The sequence below is a fragment of the Poecile atricapillus genome, chromosome 1 (genome assembly GCF_030490865.1).
Source record: "Poecile atricapillus isolate bPoeAtr1 chromosome 1, bPoeAtr1.hap1, whole genome shotgun sequence".
Lineage (NCBI taxonomy): Eukaryota > Metazoa > Chordata > Aves > Passeriformes > Paridae > Poecile > Poecile atricapillus.
The window spans coordinates 5,860,035-5,881,381 of record NC_081249.1 but is presented as its reverse complement, the minus strand read 5'-3'; the positions used below and the strand labels follow the sequence as shown (position 1 = coordinate 5,881,381).

The 21,347-nt window shown below is 42.8% G+C and overlaps 1 protein-coding gene across 7 annotated transcripts in view; it reads right to left on the bottom strand.

The window, feature by feature from the left end:
* AGPAT3 (1-acylglycerol-3-phosphate O-acyltransferase 3) overlaps nt 1-21,347 on the bottom strand; it is a 96,113-nt gene that overhangs the window by 51,288 nt on the left and 23,478 nt on the right. For 3 of the 7 annotated variants that reach the window (XM_058833426.1, XM_058833408.1, XM_058833418.1), the window contains exon 2: nt 5,791-5,911. The exons of 3 other annotated variants lie outside the window; for them this stretch is intronic. The gene's annotated coding sequence lies outside the window, so the exon portion shown is untranslated. Of the gene's footprint in view, nt 1-5,790; nt 5,912-13,150; nt 13,171-21,347 lie in introns of those variants that run through there. One more of the 7 variants, XM_058833433.1, reaches the window with a different exon arrangement.

Sequence of the window (21,347 nt, the reverse complement as noted above, 5' to 3'; positions counted from 1 at the left end):
TCTGGTCTCTATACCAATACTGGCAGCAGCCACGCACCACACAACCTTTACACCCCCTCACCCAACAAAAAAAGCCCCTCAAACCCCCAAAAAAGCCACCATAAAAAGAAAAAAACCCTTCTCCAGTGAAAATTTGAAGACCACATTTTTAACTCAAAGCTGAACTGCATGCTTAAGTGTGCACTTCTGCACGTGGTGAAATCTTTATGAATTACAACCAGAATTCTTGACAAATGCAGTAGCCCACAATTCAAAAAAATTAACTTATAAGTGGGAAGGCTGCACATTGTGAAAATTCAGGCTTTTGTTGGCCAGTCTGGGTCAGCTGGTCAGCTGGGAAACTAAACAGCAGCCATTCTGTAAACATCCCATCTGTCTTGAAAATCCACATCAGGCTTAGATGAAAAGAAACATCTACAGCTCTCACCTTTTCTTAAGATCTCCCATCTCCTGAGTGGCTTTGGCATTCTGTTGCTAAATAGGCCAGCATATTTAGTTAATTTAGGCCATTCTGGATTCTGCAGAGCAGGAGACCCTTCTGTGGTAACACACAGAGTCTTTGAAAGATGCTGCCAACAAAGATCACAAATCCAGGACTGGTCAGCCCTGTCACGATTAAGTTTCCCTTGTTCAGCTTCTTCTGAACAGAGGCCTTTTAATGCAATGTTTGAGAGAGACATGACCTAAATACCATTTTACTGAGGGCTGCAGGAATCCCAGGAATGACTGGCCCACTAGAAATCCACGCTTGCCTTCCACCAGCAACATTCAGACAGCAATGTTGCACAAGGGATGTTCCACAGCTGATAGTGAAACTTTGGGAGTTCTCACAGATGCTCTCTTTATCATGGGCTCATGTAAACTGGCTCTGACAGACCCAGACAAAAGGACATTCAAATATTCTGCCACTGTGAGTACTTTTTTCAGTCCTACAAGTGCCACAAATCCTGACACTAATCTGACCATAAGGAGATCTCTCAGTGATCACAGCCCCAGCCAGGTGGGCAGATGCCTGAGTGGAACCTTCTACATCTCCCTACATTGCTCTGCATTGCTTCCACTTCTGTCAGAGACACAAAAAAAACACCAAAGCAGAGGTTGTTTCCTGCTGGAACAGTTATAAAGTCCTGGAAGAAATGCAGAATGTGAAATTTCTTGTATAAAAGTAAAAAGTAAAAAGAGCACTCACTTCTCTTGGAGCTTGCACCTTCAGAACCGTTTGCAAGTCAAAAACTGCTCCCCATCACTTGAAACATTAGAAGCTAATTAGAAAAGAGAGGTGTTCACTGTACCAAAGCTTCATATTCAAAAGACCCTATGTGCCAAACTGGAATTATGGGTGTCACCACTGCTAGCTTGGCACTGCTTTTCAAAAGCTCCTCAGTCGGGCTGAGTAGCAGCATTTATGCTCTTATGATTCATTTCTATCTGCCAGAATAACCCTCAGCTCATCTGCAATTATATGCCAAAAAATTCAGATATTCAAGGGTATTACAAACTGCCTGCAGTTCAGTGCAATGTGTTAATATAGGACACATTTACAGATTATGAGTCTAGCAAACCAGACTAGCTTCATTTAAAATAAACAAACAAGCAGCCTGGTTAATTACCAGAACTAATCTAGAAGAATCAATATTTCTCCAATCAAGACATATAACAAGAACCTTCATGCTATTTACTCAGCAAAATATAATTGCTTCTAGAATCTGCAGATTTTGTTCACTTTTAAGCCCATTAAGCACTAACTACTTTTTATTAGGTCTATTTAAATTCTTTTTTACCTTTACTGTAATAAACCAAATTTTGAAATAACTGGAATAATTTAAACTTCACTGCATTAATCAGAAGTACTTTACTGTAAGTAAGTTCATTACTTCCAGGCAACTGGAAGCTTTTTCTATGCCTGGTTTGACTGACTGCTCACGAGCCTCTCCTCCCAGGCACTACTACAGGCTCTAAACTCAGGGTTAAGGTCAGCATGTCCTCAAGGTTTGCTTGTGTAACTGCTTACATTTATTACTCATCCCACATCTGTACCAACAAGATATATCTTGAGCTAAACTGTTTGTTTTGGGGTTTTTTTTTTGTTTAGGTTTGGTTTTGAGGTTTTTTGGGTTTTTTGGTTTTTTTTCAATTTTATAAAGTAGATCACTTCAGTAGACACTAGGGAACAGTTAACCCAGGGCACACAGGACAGTAGTAAGGGCCTTTGTTATATCTTCAGCACAGGGAAAAGAACTGCACAAGGTGATGCTTGGGCCTTTTGCTCCCATCTTGCAACACAGATCCAAAGCACCCAGATGACTTCATACTGAACAAGTTGAAAGCTCACAAAGCCAAGGCAAAGAGCATCCAGAAGTGACCTGCAAAATTCCCACAGCCAGGTCCTGCAGTGCCACGAGGGCCCAGCAGCCCCATCACCAGCTCACACTGCACTGAGCCTCTTCCTCTCTGTCCTTTTCCTACATCCCACAGGAGGGGGCTTGCTCAGCTTTTACAGGGTGTTCTTTATCAGCATTTGCAACCACAGGTTGGTTGTCTTCAACTCCTCAGTCTGATTCACGCTTGGGCACCACTTATCCCATTAAACCTGAACACCACAAGAAGGAGGAAAGGGAGGCTCTCTCCAGAGGGAGACACAGGTGCAGAGATTGGGAAAATGAAGCCTTGAATCAAAAGTGGCCTTGCTGCTAAGGTACAGTAATATTGTCCTGAAACACATCCTCTGACAGTATTTGTATTTAAATCTGTGCTTTCTGCTATTTTGGAAAGCACTGCCAAAGGTCCTGAATGTGTGGCCTTCACAACTTATACATGTGAAAACAATTGCTCCCACAGCAACATTGACATTTTCAAAACAATTATGAAAGAGTAAATGCCATTATGGCTTCTAAGAAAGCATTTTCCATTTGGATTACCTTTTCCTTCTCAAAATAAACACCCCCAGGAGATCAAGTTTGGTTCTTAAAGTTTCACCAGCAGATATTCCCAGCTGGAAGTGGATCCTGTGCTGGTCCAGAGCAGTGACCACCCTGGCAGGGCTGAACAGTGCTGGGTTCCAGCCATAAATGTACCCAGCACTGTTCAGCAAGGCTGCTCCTTCCCTGGGAAAGAGGCACAAAGCTTAATGCTTTAAAAAGTTTCTGAAGAGCAGGAGAACTGAGTGCTACAGAAAAAAAACCACTGTCATGTTCCCTTCCTCCAAATACAAGGTGCAACGACTCAGTGCCCCACCTGTTAAAAACAGATAGGAGAGAACATCACTTCTGCAAGTTGGGAAAAACTGACTCTGCCTGAAAACCAGACCACACCAACAACAGCAGGGATCACACCTCTGGGAGCAGCTTGTCAGAACAACACTCTGCCAGTGGAGGGGCCTCTGTCCTACAGGCTTTGAAACCACAGCCTCCACACTGGTAAATTAAACATGAAAACAGCAAATATAACTGGTCTTCCAATATATTTTATATTTTGCCTTGCTTGAACTGTAGAAACTCTGGAAACTGTGACTGCCATGACTGCCTTTGTGAGCTGCTTTCAGGTCTAGCCTGATGAATCCAATTATTTTGTTTTCCTTTTTCTGGTTCCAATTAAGTTTTTTATCAAAATTGACTTTTTCAGCAATTTCTACAAATTAGAACATTGACAAGCCTGAGAGACAAATCCCCCCAGAAAGACACACAATAAGGACAAGAGCAGCAGATGACAGATCACAGAATCACGGTTTGGGCTGGGAGTGACCTTGAATATCATCCAGTCCCAACCCCCTGCCATGGGCAGGGACACCTGCCTCTATCCCAGGTTACTCAGAGCCCCACCCAACCTGGCCTTAAACACTTCCAGGGATGGGACATTCACAACTTCTCTGGGCAACCTGTGCCAGGGCCTCACCACCTTCACAGGGAAGAGTTTACTCCCAATATCTGATCTAACCCTACTCCCTTTCAGTTCAAAGCCTTTCCCCCTTGTCCTATCACTCCAGGCCCTTGTAAATAATCTCTCTCCATCTTCCTTGCAGGCTCTCTTTAGGCACTGGAAGGCCACAGTAGGGTCACCTTTTCCAGACTGAACAATTCCAATCCTCTCAACCCTTCCTGGCAGTGGAGGTGTTCCAGCCCTCTCATCATCTGGGTGGCCTCCACCGGACAATCAAGAAAAGTGAAGGCTGGAGGAATTATTCAGGGGTTTAGTCAATCCATGCAGCCTGCAGCATGGCCATTCACTTCACTCAGAGAATTTCATTTCCAATTTATTCCTCGTTGCAGGTTCTAGTGACCCAAGACACGACACCCAGGCAGCACACAAGGGCACAGGTAACAGGGCCTGGCAGCCTGCAGGGCTGGGTATGAGAAACTCAGATTTTCTCTTCTCTGAACAGAAGCACAGCTTGAGAACTCAAGAGCTGTTACAATTCAAAATCTTGCTCTCCCCTGCACCAGCATATTTTAGCTTCTCAGTAACTCATCAATGGCCTTTTCAAGCCTTACACACAAAGAAGAAATGCAGAAATTGCAGCCATGCGAGTTAAAAAGTATCCTACAAAACAGCAAATGCATAAAAAAGGGCTTTCTTGTGCTTCTGGGGCATTTCTCCTACACCAGTGTCAACCAGGGCAGGCAAAAACATTTTACACAACCAGTTTTGAAAACAGCTGGTCACCATGACACTGGGACAAGGCTACCTTAATAAATCAACCTACTGGGTGTCCCTCCACACACCAAAGCTGCAGGCACTCAGCCAGCTATAGCTGCAATAGCTAATATTTGGGGGTCAAATTTTTGACCCAAGAATATTTTGAGCTTGCAGGGAGCATCTATTTGCCCACTTAATGAGCTGGGATCACTGCTTTCACTTCCTCTCTACAGCAGGAAAATGTACATCTTAAAGGGATGTAACTTTGCACAGGGTCAGTACATGCCCTGAACACAGATTGTGGCTGATCCAGTATGTGCTGCTTTATGAATCACAGCTTTGAGAAATATCTCACAGAAAATAACATTTTTGTCCTACAATAAACCTTGAAAAGTGATAGAATACCAAAGCAATAATTTAGGTCTTTGCAAAATCACCATGGTCAAATTATTTTTCTTACCAAAAAAAAAATCTACTAATAGCCCCTGAAGGGTCAGGGTATCAGAGATCATCATTAAAATGTCAACATCTGACAGTAACCACAGGTTTTAAGAACTTGCCTTGAAAAAAACTGCTCTACTGCTGTGTCAGTGGGGTCTCAGCAGCTTTCCACTTTCCCTGTCACTGTTTGTAGGACAGACTACCAAAAAAGGCAAAAAGCAGGAAGCTTGCTGATATACTTACAGATTTTCACACCTGGTTATTAGATAAAATTTAAAGATGTTCAGATTAAAGGCAGCCTAAGATGACCCCAGTCAGTAGTGATGAGATTTCTATGAAGCCCATAAAGCAGGTCCTCCAAGCACTTAAGGGCATAGCTGCCCTTCTTGTAGATTTTAGGAAGGAGGAGCCAGATAAGCACTTCTAGAGTCCCAGGGAGGTTTATTTGTGGTTAAATCTCTGCTACAATGATTACCAGCAGATACAGCACACACCAGACAGCAGAAGCAACAAGCTCAAGTGCTGATTTCATTCCTCAACTAAAATTCTCTGAGTGGGAGACTTCTGACGCCTCTCCCAGCAGTTCATGCAGCTCTATGAAAAGAACAGGATTTGCACACCCTTTTTTTCAGTTTGGTTTTTTTTTCCTCTCCCCAAAAGCATATTGCTACAGACAAAACGCAAATACAGAAACATGGGGGAAGATTTCTTTCTTACCACCACCTCTGGGGACCACTTCTGGCACCTGGCAACACTCAGAGCAACAGGAGAATCCCCATCTCCTCCCTCCAGGGAAGTACCACTGCTTATGTCTCAAGAGATTTGTTTTCTCATTTGCCTATAAGCAAAAAAGACATTCTCCAGTGAATGAAGGTAAAAATATTTTGTTTAGAAGCAAAATGCAATGCAAACAAGCAGCTGCCAACCCAGGTAATGAATAACTCAGACACTTCTTTCTACAGTTATGAGTATTTTTCCTTTCTCTGAAGAAAAAAAACCCTACTTGATCCTTCTTCACATATATTTTTCTACATTCAGCTCCACAGGTACCAACTACTACTGCTTTCAGAGGGACTAACTGGCACATGTCTATGAAATTAAAAGCAAGTGCTCTAAATTTACCACTAATAGTGAAATTGCAGCTTCTATTCAGACAGAAGCAAGGGCTTGCATAAACAAGAACTAGCCTACTTTTCCTGGCTTTACTAATCAGCATAATAAAAGGTTATTTTATTTCTCTTACCTCCAAACCCTGTCTTGAGAGAAGTTACTGAAAACGAAGCAGAAGCAATTATCTGCTCTCAGAACACACACTTAATCCCTATATTTTATTAAGAGTGTTTTTTATGATCCTGAAGCAATTAAGCTAATCATTATTTAATTTTAGATTACTGAACTGGAGATTTACTTCAGACACAAGCTCACTTTCACATAATTTAGTCTCAGTAATTAGAGATGTACTTTACCCAGAGGTGGCTTGTTTAAAGCATGTTATCTAATTTCACAAGCCTCACACCATGAAAGTTTCATGCAGAAATCTACACCCCAAACTTCAAAAATGAGAGAAGCCCTGAAGACACTCAGATTTACCAGACTGCAAACCTATTTTTCCTTAAAAAAATAAAAAATATTCTCCAAACATGTGCCCAGCAAGTTAATGTATCACAAAAGCTAACACAAAACATTTCTATAACCCACCACTCCTTCAGCAAGTTGTTAGAACAAAGAGTGCTCCTCTCACACGGATCACTTCATTTATAACTTCTTTTAACCAGGATGCAAAGTGTGCAGACAAATAGAAATGTTTGATTAGGATGTTCAGCAGGTACCTGCCACAGGATGTAATCAGTGAGGAAACATTCAGACACTTGAAGAGCTCTGTGACAGTGTTACCAGAGGAACAGAAATAGGGACCAGGCAGGTAGGTTCTCAGTGTACATGCTGCCCCTGGACATGATGCCATTGGAAAACTGCTCAATTCCAAGCTACTTCAGATAAAACTGTGCTGTAGAAACCAAACTGTACTTGGAAACACCAGGTACCCTGGACACTCCTACCCACGCTGCTCAGCTTTAGCTCTGCAGACAGTTAATGCCAGGCCATCCAGGCTGGGATATCGGCCAAGGCCACTTTTATGTCAAAACACATTTCCTGGCTTTTGGAACAAAGGGCATCATCTTCCACCACTGCCACTAAAGAGAAGGAAAACATGACCAGGCAAACATTTGAAAAACACACACTGCTTTTTGCAACTTTTTGCCTTCTAAATCCTCCAACAAAACCAAAACGTGCATCTGCTCAACACTCAATTAAAAGTCAACTGTATTTCAACCTCTAAAAATGCAGAAGATGCAGATTCATTTCAAGACTTTAGTGCCAGTACTTTCATGAACCAGTTTGACTTGTCACATAAGAAAGGTGACAGAACTCACCAACAGCACGTGAGATTTCAGCAAAGACTGACAAAAAAGAATCAGAACATGAAGCTACAAAGAGCTCAGAACAAAACAGGCTGGTTACTGGGAGTGTGTTCAAAATAAATACAAGTAAGTGTCAGCTATCTGGATATTCAACAAACATACTTTTCCACGTGGTATCCCATTAAAAGTGTGAACTTGGAGACAGAGGAATTGTGACAGCAGTAAAGATTCTGCCCAAAAGAGATGGTGCTTGACAGCACAGAAAGAAAAATCTGCAGGCTTTTTGGAAGTAACTGATGAAAAGACAAACCCCAACAATCAGTCTTCTTGTTAATTAATGGCTTGCATACAAAAAAAAGAGTAATTATGGCAGCTGGTGACAAAGCTGGGAAGCAATCTGAACATGAAGGAGCATGGAGGTGTTAACAACACAGGCACCATGGCCATGACTGGAGCCACAGGACTGGGATGCAATTGCTCCTCATAAGACAGTAAAGACAACCATTAGGAAGGAAAATAAACCACTTCAGGCAAAAAAGGCTGCTGAAACCAGAACAAACAGGTATCAGCTGGTCAAGAGTAAGTTCAGGCTTGAACCCCTGAGAACAGCAAAGTTCTGGGAGAAGTTTTTGGTGGCAATAAACCTACATGCTTAAGGAAGCTCTATTATGACATACTACCAGCTTTCTTTAGCTCCAACTATTTCTGTAGCTGTTCCATCTAAATATTCATCAAAGGGTCTATGAAAGAATCACCAAGAGCAGGTGGTTCAGTTGTCAGTGCTGGGGGGGGAAGATGATATTGTGAATTACAGAGCTGGGGGGAAGCTGGCTTATAGGATAACATATAAAAAATTACCATAACATTCCTGCACACCTGCATGACAAACAAACACTGTTAAATTTAAAATAACAACATTAGCCGTGTTGTTTTCATTAGAATCCACACATGCAACTATGGCAATAAAAAGTGTTCATTAAAAAAGCTCAGCAAGTCACGAGCAGTATCTCATCCTGCTTCCCATTATCCCACAACAAAGGGATCCTTAAAACCAATCCAACACAAGCTGAGCTGCTCCTTGGAACAAGCACATTCTCTGGTCTTGAAGCAATTCTTGAGAACATGGGCTACCAGAAGGATCTTTGCCTTTTTCATTGCCTGTGTACAGCAACTCCCATGCAGACATTTCACTAAAGCTGATAAAACTGTGGTCAAAGTTCCCAGAATGAAAGAGTGAAACTGGTAAGAGAATAATTTCTGGTTCAAGACTGAAGCACAGCAGTGTTATGCAAGAGAACAGAATCTGAAAGCAAGCTTTGATCTGGAAATGTTTATTGTCCTGGTGCCTGCTAAGAGGTACCTGAGCCCCAAAGAATGAGAGAGAAGCTCTTCCCATTTGAGATCTTCATCTTTCTCACTTGGAAAAAAAAGGTATTGAGATATAAATATATAGATATATAAATAAAACACTATGTACTGGACACTGGCAGCTGTATCAAATTGCTTTTCTGATGTCTTCTAAAATGGAACAAACAGATTTAGGCAGTACATTGAGGATGAGAGACACAGTTAAGCATACACACACAAGTATTTTTCCATTTCAAAACAGTCCTGCAATTAATTATAAATGTGCATGCACTTAAACACACAGTTTCTTTCTTGCACAGTACTTGCACTGAATTCAATATAACCTTCAAACCCATGTTCCCATTAGCTCCTTTGTGATACCACAGCTTTGAAAATATTCTCAGTGCTCCAACATTCAAGGCACACAAGATTCAAAAGTGGCCACTCACAACTCTATCTTCAGCATCATCTCACAAGGAGAACATTACATTCCTTTTTATTTCCTCCACTCCTTCTTTCCTTTTTCTTAAATAATTTATTAAAACTACTGAAAGTATTTTCTGGTCAGCTTTCTTCCTCACTATAGGAAGCATAAATATCTTTTAATCCCTGGTTCCACAGCTTGGTTCCCTTTCTAAAGGCCATCTTCTATATAATAACCTGATGTTGATGGACTAATGTCAGGAGAAAAAGTGGGGGAAATGATAATGTATTTTTAATCACAAGTTGAATTACTCCCTAGATAGCAAAGCTGATTTCATGGCATGCCCCTCTCTCAGTGTCTTACGGAATCATCCAGCACTGACAGAATGACTTTGAGAAATTTCTTCCTGCTACCATCCTACAACTGTGACCATCACCTCTCAGAAAGAGAGCCTTTAAAAACAAAACTAAAGATAACTGGAAATTAGCAGCAGGAAAACCAGAGAGGATGTCAGTAAGTTATGATGGGTGTACAACAATCAGAAGTGGTTTCCCCCCTTGTAATCCATAACTGACCTATGAACCTTCTTGCCACAGCTGTCAGAGGTGGTGTAAGTAGAGTGAAAACAGAACTGGAATCCTGAATTACACAGAAATGACAGAGCAAATACCAGTTACTGTGTTGACTGTAAATCCTTTCGTAGGGAAATCCTTTATAAACCAGACTACTGATCTAGATGGACCAATGACAGACAAATTCTCTCCTTTGCAAGATGGAAATTAGACTTCTTCAGCAAACAAAGCTATTCATTTTCCATTGCAACTTGCAACCAAACCCTTCAGTCCTGAGCTTCTCTCTAAGACAAGAGAGGCAAGAATGAAATGGGTGAATGTATCTGTGGCCTCATAATTCCACAAAGTTCCATGTTCACTCAGCAGGAGAACGTGAGCACCAGCAGCCCATCAGTTTCATCCAACTCTGTCCCTAACCATGTAGAGCCAGGGCTCTGATGGATAAACATCCTGGAGCAGGTTCAGCTGTGGCAGCCTAAAACATTACTGCCCCCTCTTGTCCATCCCAGCCTTCTGCCAGGCATCACTGCTCCATTCATCCACCTCAGCTGCTCCAAGCCACAGCACAGTGTCACTTCAACCTCCTGATGAAGGTGGGCTCTTATCATGACTCTTATTTATTTTTCATAGGCAAACTGCACCTGTAATTTTCCAGCTGTGAACTGCTGGGGCTGAAGCAGCTGCACATGGTCCCTTCTGCGGTGGTTGGCAACACCTGGAGGAGGAGGAGGTGATGTCAGAGGTCACTGCAGCAGGTTTGATACAACTCTGGTCCAAGTCGAAGAGGTTGAATTATTCTTGCTGAAAGAGGCTGCAATTCTCCTGTTGCTAGAGCCCAGAGCCAGGGTAAGTTCTCAGCAAGTTAACTCAGTACAGAACTACAGTGCTGGAAAACTTTCACTCCGAGTTTCAGAGGGGACAGAATTCCAAATACTGGACAGGAAACCATGGCCATGTGAAAATGAAGCTGGGAGACAGCTGCCCTAAGCAACCAGGGCAGAGCATCTTTGAAGCAAGTGAAGTGTGCCCTGTCCTGGGAAATCTAATCCCAGTTACAGTCCAGACAGAGCACTGTACTCCCAGGAGTAAATTCTTACAGCCTGGTTGCCTCTGAGGTTCTCCCATGCCTTATCCCTGATTAAAGGCCTACATGAAAAGCAGTGTAAGAGAGTAAGAGGGGGATTTGAGCAGGCTTAGTCAAGGTTTCTGCATTTCCTTGTGTTTTGGAATGCTTGGGGGTTTAGATGGGTTTATTAACAAAATTTAAATTGTAAATAAATCTTGAATGTTGATGCAAGCTCATCCATACTTTCTAAAAGTGCTGCCTAAACTGGCTTCTGGGAAGAAGTAGGCTCTGAAAAAGGACCTAAATTATTATTTTTTAATGACCATTAAGTGCACACTTTTTTTTTTTCCTTACTGCAATATATAATCTATCACATTCAGAGTAATTCTAAGATTTTTTTTTTTCTTTTAAACACTTTTACTTAGAATAAGCCCATTACAGACAATGTTTATGGCAACAGCAGAACACAGAGCTATGTAAAGCACAGAAACAAGGAGAGGTGCTGTAATCAGCATTGAAACACTACAGAGACAGACCTGAGCAGAGTGAGTGTGGGACACATACACAGGAACAATCTGCAGAGTAAGGGATAAGCTTAACTTACTGATTTCTCCTCCTCTTTCACTTTTTCTTAAATAACAAACAAATAAAAAACTCAGTTGCAAACACTCTTCCTCTGGCTTCCATTATCTCTCATTGTTTCCTCTGGCTGATCTTTGTAGCAGCACATCCCTTTCAGTACAGTGGTCCTCTGCCACCTTCATTTTGTGCCCTGCCTCAAACCCTGGGGCTGAGGGCCCCTGAACTGTCCCCAGGTGCTGCATCAGCTTTTCTCCTATTGCTGTGATGTTTTCTTCAGTGTGCAATAGATTCATAGGTAGCTTTTAGAGCTTTCAGTGGACTTCAGTCAGGGAAAAAAAAAAAAAAATTCCTAAACACAATTCTTCATAATTACCCAATAATAAGAAGCAATTGATCATTAACTTTCATGCTCTGATCTTCCACAAGCAGGTTTTCCAGTTACTGCAAATTAATCATTTCCTTAGGTACTCTTAGGCAAAGGTAACAGGAAGGAGCTATCTCATGGGATTTGAGAATTGCAGCAAGTCTTTGGCAGAAATACCTTTCCTTTACCAGCTTTGAATCCGTAAGGTTCCAAAATGAAAACCTGGAGGTGAAGTGTCATCAGGATTAAAACTCTCAGCCACCTGGACGTCCCAGCAGGCCGGACTCACATCACCTTGAGCTCACCCACACCCTTTCTCAGCCTACTTTAAGTCCCCTTCAGCAAGGGACTCTCACCAGGGTCACAAGTCAAGCAGGCTTGGCTAAAAATATTCCCTGACACTGTCCCTGGTCTGCCTCACTGCCACATCCACCTCACCCTGGACATCATCCAAGGGACAGTCATGTCCCAGCACTGGGCACAAACCTGTTTGTAGCTCAGGGATCCTCCAGGAGTTCTTTTACCCCCCCTGGTTAGATTAAACTACCTACCAATGTTTCTGTTTATTCACTATTCATAATTCAAATTTGAGTGAAATTAAAAGGCTCTAGAATGGCAATCTAGTTAAGAACTTTAATGAAGAGCACTTTAGAAATAAAATCTATTACAAAGCACTTAAACTAATGAAAGTTGCTCCCTGTCCAAAATCCTTAAAAGTCTTTTAAAGAAACCTTTAAAATTCTGAACTGCTGCAGGTAAGATCTGAAGAGACAACAGTGAAACAAGCTACATTTGCTATCATATCTCATTCCAGGACAAAACATGGAAAAAATGGTTTAATACACCTCTAACCTGAGAAAAATAATATTATTCTTTTTTTTTTAGGTGAAGCCATTTCATAGTGAATGAGATGATAATCTTGAATGCATCACCTCTTCAGGCTCTCAGAAAAATTATACATCTGCATACTCATACTATAGATATTCATACTCATACCAGGGAACAGTGTCTAACAATAGAATAACGATAAAAAATTCAAAATACAATCTTCAATAGAGCTAACTGTGGAGGTAGAGAAGGCTTAGCTCATCTTATGTAGCAGGACCTGTACACTGGAGTTTTGAACTGTCTTTTTTCCCCTTGTTTACACAAGGAAAGGTTTTTAATACCATCTTAATAGCATTTTTAATTAACCAGAAATATACATAAATAATAGATTTCCAGAAGCCTGATGGGGCTTGCAGTCTAAAATAACAATGTAATTAATTCCTATGAGGAAGCATTATCTTTACACTGTCCTACCTTGGTCAAACACAGCGAGACAGTAAATTTGGTTAAAAGCAGAGAAGAGTGGGGGGGGAAAGAAACCGAGTCAAACAGAAGAGCAGCGGCTGAGGAGACAAAAATACTTGTGATCAAAGGCTGGCACAGCATGGGTGTTTTATTAATCTTGCAGAGCCCAGGGAGCAGCCCTGCCATGGCCCACGCTCCTCCCCACAGCCACACCTGTGACACGCAGAGAAAACCTCCCCAGACCACTCTCCCTGGCCAGCCAGGGCTGGCACGGGGCCCTGCTCACCCCAGCCCAGCAGGGCTGGAGCAGGTGCCAGCTATTTTTATGTCTCAGCTGCAGTTCACATCTGACCTGCTCTCAAGTTCAAAGAGAGAAGCAGCCTCAGCAAGGCCTGGGGGAGGGCAGAGCCATGTGCTCCCGGCTCATCCCTGGAGGAAGGGTGGCTACGGATGAGCAGGTGGTGGCCATGGAACCGTCTGTAGGAATGGTCTGCTGCAACCATCAGAAAGCAGCGCCTGTCTGAGGCTGCACAACCTGAGAGATGCCCAAAAGTCCTGAGCCCTCATCCCCCATCACCACAGCAGCCACCCCTGACAGCAGCAGGCCGTGGGGGCGAGATCGGGCCGATCTCAGTGTTTCTGGACACTGGAATGTCTGCACAGCTCGTAAATACAGGAGCACAGCACTGAATTCATCCATGTCAAAAGGCACTGAAGTAATAATCTCATCTTAAACTGATTCACCAGCTCACTCTCACACTGCAGATCTCAAAGGACTATTTGGAACACAATCAAGTGGCCGAATACCTGCAAGGAATCATGTCCACAGCAGCTCATCTGCAAACTGAGAATTACTTGAAAATCCACTTCAAGCAAGTCATTCTCCTGCTACGAAAATCTCAGCTTCCAGGATTAGAAACCTTTTGGAAGATTATTCACTCCCTCATCTGACAGTTAAAAGGATGCCAGAATTACTATATCCTGGACTGCAACTGAGGCCATTCAGTGAAAGCAGCTTTCCTATCAAGGGACCATCTTTTCGGTGAGATCCATAACATATCTCAGGGTTTGACTGAAGTATTTAGTATCCTTCTTTTTCCCCATAAACACAAGGGCCGAGCAGTCCTCTAATCCTCAAGATCATAAATGCCCAGCTTCTACAGCTGCAGTAATTAAACCAACTTCTCATTCCATTACCCACATCAAGTCTCTTCCTCGGCATCTGCTCTATTCCCACACTGCACTTTCAATCAAACCAAGATAAGCTATTTTCTAAGATCAGCTGATTTGTCTGTCCCTCAAGACATCACCAGAGCCAAAAGGATTCTGAGCAGATATGATGCATCTTGCTAAATATCCAAAAGGTCTCTTAAAGGGAAAAAAAAGCAGACGTCAATGCAAGTGGTTATTTTTAGCATCTGAGTTGTTCTATATTTACTCCTTTATGTCCTTCTAAAAAAAGCACAATCTGATGAAGCATTACCATAAAACACACTCTACTGGGAAGTCTGCTTTATGACTCCTGGCTACTGAGCACTGCAACAAGTACATCACAGCACCCATTGAACCACATGAGTTTAAGAGTGCACACAGAACAATGCTTCCTCAGTTCCAAAGAAATGTTTAAAACAGCCCAAACCCAAAAACCAAACCAACCTATCCACACAGAAAGCAAACTCCTCAGTATAATCTGTCATTCTGATTAGATGCCACTCTTCAGACTCAAGCTTAAAACCTGCCACTTTTAAGTATTTCTAATTGTCTAAACCCCCAAAAAACCCTCAAGACACCTTATGAGTTACCTGTTAAAAACAACACAAACCAAACTCCAGGACACACCATACTGCAACAAACTCTGAAGTTAGCAGGAACAGCAACTGCTCAGCTCATACAAATACTCAGACTATAAAAGACTACTTAATCTCTTCCTTATTCTCTTCCCCCAGAGCTTTTACCTTCTTGCCTTGAAGACTACTGGCCCTCTACCTCCAATATATTTACCCCAATATCCCTGTGCCTTTGATCTTACGCAAATTAGCTGAAGATACATTTTCAAGGACAAGAAAATCAGTTTATCAGTTAATCAAAGGTGTGGTGTGGTTTATTTGTGTAGGAAGAGTTATGTCAAATGAACAGGAAAAGAAAAACTGTGTCAAGGAAGCTTCTGCTAGTTGCAGTAAACTTTCATAGGAAAAAGAAAATAGTTTAAGACAGGGTCTAACATTTACAAAACTGGGAAGAAAACTCGCGTTTTGGAGCTAATAGTATTTTAATTTGCTGCTCTAGAAAGACAGCTGTTATCTAGCCACAGTTATTTTAGATTTTTGCTTTATGCTAGATCTCTCAACGTGCCCATTGAAACAGCAGGAGTTGGGATGGGGTGGGGGAAGACAATACATGTATTGTCTCTGTGCCTTAACCTGAAACCTCTCCCTCCTCTGACCTTGAAGAACTCTGTCTTCCTTCCATGTATTCCCTACCTACAAGACAGACATGTCCCATCACTCAGCCGTGCCCTTCAAGTATTTTACCAACTGGCATTGCCTACACATCGACAGCTCTCTGATCCCAGGGTAAACAACAGATGGTGGAGGGACTCCAGAGTATGAAGCCATGCTCAGCACACACACTGATATCAGATGAATAGGTTTGGTCAGTGGCAGGTTATTGCTGCCTTCATGCAGTACAAATCAGCCAAGTCAGAGATTTTCCACCGGGTAAAAGTATGGATCTTCAAAAAATTATACACTTTTGAAGTTAAAAACATATATGCCTTAATTACCTCAGTCTCAGACTGACCTTTGTATATTTGTCTACAGAGACCTTGCACTACATAACTGCTGTACTATGGAAGCCAGAATGACTCCAGGTTAATTTTAAAACAAGCTGTTCTGAAAGCTTTCAACTGAGCAAACCCACCTAACTTCTCCTATCTTGTTGTGAAATATTTTTCCTTACTGATTAAAATGTTTCCCATGCAGCTGTGATTTCATTTTAGTCTTCTGCAGAAAACTGAAGAAAATATCTAGTTTGAATTCAAGGATCCTCTTCTCTTAGCAACATAAAATTCACCAAAAAAGGGAATTCTCTCACTGTTGTGCATCCTCTACTAACAAAAAAAATCAGTTCCTTTATCACTGTAAAGTACCCCAAAGCAAGACAGCAAAAGCATGAAAAACCTTAGGGAGAAATTGAATGCTTTCTATCCTCTCTGATTATTAAAAACAAACAACGAAACACATACACCAAGCAAAATGAAGTTATTTTTGCTTAAGGAAAGTTCATCTGTGGCAGAGGGAGCACATCTGATTTATTCTAATTTCCTAGATGAAAAGCTATTTAGTTCAGATGAAAATTCTGAGGCAGTTTGTCTCTTTTGTGAATTGGATAACCCCTTTTTCAAAATGGATTAAATTCCAGAGTAAGCACGTCAAGAGAAGTTTGTTCAGAAACCTGCACTGTGAATGAAATGGGGTTTGCCTCCTGGCAATCTTCTCTTTTCCTCTATTACTTAATGCCCAGACTTAGCTGTTTTATAGATCTTGTTAGTATTTGGGTGTCAAACTGACCAATACAACCTGTGCACTGGAGAAGGCCAACACACAGCCAGGTGTAACCCACTTGTTTAGAGCTGCTCTGTCCTCCCCAGCCCCCTGATGTGCTCCTCTGAGCAGACACCCTGCAGACCTGAGCTGGTTCCTCAACACAGGCCACGAGCACAAAGCTCCCAAGGACACAAACCACCGAGGGGGCCACTCCCTGGACCAGCCATGCTGTAATCAAGAGCACACAAGGGACAAAAATAGCTTCTTTCAGAGGAATTAAGACTGCAACATGACCTCTGGCACCTGCTATGAGAAGGTGGAAAAAGCAAGAAGGGAAGTCCAGCCAGAACACATCCAAGTCCCAGCCATAGCCAGCATCAAAGGTAGTAGCTAAAGAGGGCTAAGTTGCTCCCTTTGCACTTTTATAAGTAATGCATTTTATTATTTGATGTTAACCACCATTTCTGCAGCTCTCAATCCTTTGTGCTGCTTTGCCTTCTGCTGAGGCCCCTCCAGCCTCTTGTGCCACTGTTCTTTCCTCAATATTTGCTCTGCCTTCTGTCACCTTCCTCATCACTGCTGAACACCACCCCTATTTTCAGCTTTATTTTGTATCATCCGCTCCAAAATATCCTTTCCCAAGACAAAGATCAATCTCCCCTATGAGCACAGAAGCATAACCTATTGGTTTATACTGCCTTCCAAATAAGCCTGGCCTAAATCCCCCCTAGGCACACTTGGGATCTGGGACACCTGGGTGGTTTCTTACACTCACTGGTTATCCTCATCCTAAAAACTCTAGGCACCACTGCCTTCTCTCAGCAGCTTCTTCCCTTGAGATGGCAACAGCTAACAGGGCTTTTGCTAAATTTTCCTTCCCTTCCCCAGCCCAGCAAAGCAGACAGCACTCCAAGAGCAGTGTCCCAATGCCCTGAAGCCCATTCCCCTCGAGGTCTCCTCAAGGAAGGTGACAGGAGTCAGAGGCACAAACCTGGTGTCATAAAGTTCCTTTACCTTTAAGAAAGTTAAAGTTGCTGGGGTCTCCTGGGAGTCTTTTCTCTTGACCAATTATCGGTCATTGCTGAGAATTGACAGCAGTTTTAGCCATTGAAAAGTAGAATCAACTTGTGAACCCCACCTTAAAGTGTACAACCAGAAGTCTGTAGTGCTTCTTTGTTTCCTGGTTGTGAGGAGTGGCGGAGCTCCGGCTGGCCTCCCGTTCTCTGCCCAGGCCATGCGGCCTGGGTGGGGAGCCGGGCTGGGCCTGCCGTTCTCCCGCCCGGGAGATGGGGGCCGGCGGGGGCTTGCCCCGGGCTGAGCCGGGCCAGGCCGGTTCCTGGCTTAGCTGCAGGTTTTGCTGTAATAGAATTTACTAGGAAACTGCCGAGTAAAGAAGAAAAGCTCTGGACCTGCGACAGGCTGAGACAGCAGCTACACTGCAGAGCAGCCATGAAGAATCTTCTATCGAAGACAGCTCCAGCTGCTGCTCCGGCAGAGATCACAGAACCATCTACAAAAGCCTGGGCAAGATTTTAACTCTTTCTTATCCAGATGAAACTTGCAGATTAATCTTTTCATCCAGAGAGAGAAAAGGAAAGTAATCAACATGAAAAGAGACTTTATAAACTACTAGTGGCAAGAAAGAAAAGAGACTTCAAGAAAGGTAGAGAATTAAGGAGATGCTTTAATTAAGCTGAAATATCTTTCTGTTAAAACTATGGAAATGGACAATGAAGTCTTGAGAAAAACCCCTTTAATTCATAATAGAGTATGGAGAGGAATAAGGTGTTCAAAGTGTAAATTTGAGTAATAAGTGAAGTAATTGTGGTATAGTGAAGTGCTGAGAAATTTGAAGCCTTGAGAGGCAATGAGAAAAACTGTTTCTTAGTGAAGCTCACAGAAACAAATGAAGAATACTTTTTTACCTTTGACTAACTTATCCTTAAAAATGCTATCTTCAAACTCATGACCCATAACACATTTTCAGAGTGATGTGAAATGGGAGGGGTGGGCTTTAATAACAGTAGCTCTGAGCAGCTGATATCAGAGAAACGAGAAACTATAACAAAAATAGTTTTCTTGTGACAAACTCAATAAATTAACAGAAAGGAACTTCTGTTTCTCTACAGAAACTGAAGAAAAGACTATAGAAAGAATTAGAACTGTTTAAACCATCAAAATTATACAGTTTTTGTCTCTGTTGTCATGTAAACAAAAGAATAGTGAGCAGTGAGAAATGAAAAGGTTTTTCTAAAAGTTTATTCTGGTGTTCTTATTCTTGTAGTTTGTCAATAAACTCTTCTTTATTCCTTTTAAGTTTTATGCCTGGTTTGCTCTTATTTTAATCCATATCTCACAGCAAGAAATAAATAATTCCTTTTTTCCCCTTTTTGTTAATTACTGGTTTAAACCACGACACCTGGAAACGAGGAAGATCCAGCGGGATGGAGGCCCAGCAAAATTGCTGTGCAGGATAATCAAAAGGGACAAAAGGTTGGTTGATTTGAGTGCACACACAGGCACAGAAACGTGGGGAGAGCAGGTGAAGCAGATTCAGGATCCATCTCTTGCTCCATCTGCATCATCTCAGGATCCATCTCTTGCTTTTTATTCATCAGTGCTCACTCACTAAAAAGTCACAGCACAAAGTTTTGTCCCCCTGTGTCTGTTCCAAGACACTGATCACAACAGTTTTTCCTCTGTGACAATGACAAGTGTCTTACACAAGACCCATGCTGGGTACTCCAACTTTTTGAAGCAGACTTGTGAAGCTGAAATGATGCCCTCAGTGTCCACAGCAGTCCCCTGTGACTCTCAGGGCCCTGCAGGTATCTGTGTCCAGCCTTTCCTGCAGGCAGAACCGGGCAGCACGTGCCACCTCCGTCAGGCAAGATACGAGGTACTGGCCTGGAAATACCTTTCCATGGCCTGCAGGCAACGGGACTAGCAAAGAACTGCCCCCAGTGTTTATTTAACAGCGGTCCTGGTCAAGGCACCAGGCTGGAATCAGTACTGCTCATGCTGCCTGGGGATCCACAGAGAGCAAAGGCACAGGTTACCTTGCTGATAACTCCCTCTACATGAAGGTAAAAGGTCTGGAAGACATCCTTGGAAACCTTGACCATAACTACACCCAGACCAGGCTCTCTCACCCCACATCAGCTCACAACTTGCAGGGACAGAGGTTCACAAGACTTTACAGGTGACAGTCTCTGTTTTAAGCAAGGCTGAGCTGTTAATGTTCCATTCAAGGACAGCAGAGATGCTGTACCACAGGGTGGAAGAAGGCTTTGGCTTGTCCTCTTTTCACAGCAAAACTCTGTGCCTGCTCCTTATCATTTCACATATTGAGAGGAATGGATCCAACTGGATCAAGCTTCTTCACTGGGCCAGAGGAAAACAGCTGCAAAACTTGAGAGAAAGCTCCTTTTCTGTCTCCCCCAAACAACAAGATGTGCAGAAAGGTGAGACCCTGGTCTGGGTGTGCTTCTGGAGAGCTGATGGTGAAAAACACCCACCCCCTGACAGCACCCTGGTCTCAGAAATCAAGCAGGATTCAGGCAGCAGGTTCCACAGGTCACTAAAGTGAGAAGGAAGAGAAATAACATTTGTTCCCACAGGAGGCTTACACAGACACCACTGTCAGGGAAATGACACTCTGTGAAATGGGGAAGAGGATAATTTGACACTTCCTGGAGCAGCAGTTCAAGGACCAGAGATCCAGGGGACAAGTTTCCTCCAGAGAGCTCTGCAGCACATGCACAGGAAGGACGGCCAGTCGAGGGAGTAGGGTACCTCAAATGTAAAGAACATGAAGAGGACAAAGCAAGTAAAACTGAAATCTGCTCTCTTGGCCTGCTCCTACTGCACTGCACATGGGGCTCAGCTCCCCTGGCAAAGGGATCCTCTCCTGTGTGGAGAAAAATCCACAGAGAACAGCTCCAAATTCCCAGCCAAAGCCCAGCACTGGCACTGAGGGGAAGAGAGGACTTCTGCTAACAAGTTTTATGAGAAATACATGCTATGCTGCAGTATGGTTCTGTTGCTTGGGGGTTTGTTCATCTTTATAAACTTTTGCTTCAGGCATCTGATGGACAGGTGAATTTTCAGTCTTCCTTACAATATGTGCCTTTGTCACTGTGGTTATAATCCCCACAGCTACTAGAAAGAACAGGGATTAGCATGTCTATTTGAACTACTGATAAAGACAGAAAAGCATACCACATAGTCCTTTCATTTCCAGTTTGAGCAATATCCTGAGCCTGAACATTCAACATGGGTGTATTTTCCCCCCTTCCTCCTCCAAACACGACATTCAAACACCCAGAGGTTATCAAACACAGAGCTAGTACTAACCAGCCTCTCAGGATATGAATCCCATGGGCTCAGGGCAAATTGCTGTAGAAGCCTGTTTCTTCTTCAGTGGACTCTGTGCTGATTCACAAGCCTCATGAAGGGCTCAAGGTAAGGGCAGGACTCTGCTGTGGCACGCACCCTGCCAGGCAATGCAGCCACTGCTACTTGAAGTTCTACTCTTAAGCTTGACCAGTGCTGCTACAAGACCGGCCAGAAGGCCAGATTTGGTCAAAAACAAGTCAGGGGGTAACCTAACAGGGTGTAAGCAGGGTGGATGACAAGGGGCCAGTCCTTACAATCATGTT